Raw genomic sequence first — 803 nt, 5'->3', positions numbered from 1 at the left:
CACACACACACACACACACACACACACACACACACACTTATTATTGCTGCCTGCTGGTCTCATTCTCCCCAGGTGCCATCCAAATGGAGTAACCGGTTCTTCCCTCCCCTCTGTCTTGTCCTTTCTTCCCCTCTGTCTTGTAGGCTTTGCCTGGGGCTCCAATACAGGAGGATGTGCAGATGGAAGCCTCCAGTGGGAGACAAAACAGCATGCAGTTGAAATTCTAGTTAATTCAGCATTTTAAATTGATGCATGGTGCCCCATCGGTGCCTTTGTGGTCTGCAGGAAAACTACGACCTACTGTGCCCACTGTGAACTATTACACATCAACATAGCCTATAGTCTTATTTTCTATTTTGAGAACCCAAGGGGAGCCATATTGTTAAGCCATAGTTATGATGTCTTTGGATGGTGGCCTCTTTTTTTTCCTCCAACTTCCGGCGATTGTTGCTGTTTGACAGCACCTCTCTGTGTTATTCACAGCTCTGCTTTTTTCCCATCTCTTCTCCCAAATGGACGCCAGGTGTGATGAAGGGAACATACTGATAAAGAGGGAACAGTGAATTTGCACTTAACACCTGAAAGGTGCGTGAGTGGAGTGACGCACACACACGTACGCACACACACGTGCCAGTTAGCAGGTATACATCATCTTACTTTTCCAAATCAGGGCAAAAGCAGATCTTTACGACAAGAGAATTTACCATGATGAGTGGTAAGTGAACAGGCAAGCTATCAAGCATTGTTTAAAATAAATGGAGAAATCTAGTCCCTGGAATGGAGAAATGCATTTCAGACAAAGA

The sequence above is a fragment of the Engraulis encrasicolus genome, chromosome 4 (genome assembly GCF_034702125.1).
Source record: "Engraulis encrasicolus isolate BLACKSEA-1 chromosome 4, IST_EnEncr_1.0, whole genome shotgun sequence".
Taxonomy (NCBI): Eukaryota; Metazoa; Chordata; class Actinopteri; order Clupeiformes; family Engraulidae; genus Engraulis; species Engraulis encrasicolus.
This window is presented reverse-complemented; position numbering follows the sequence as displayed.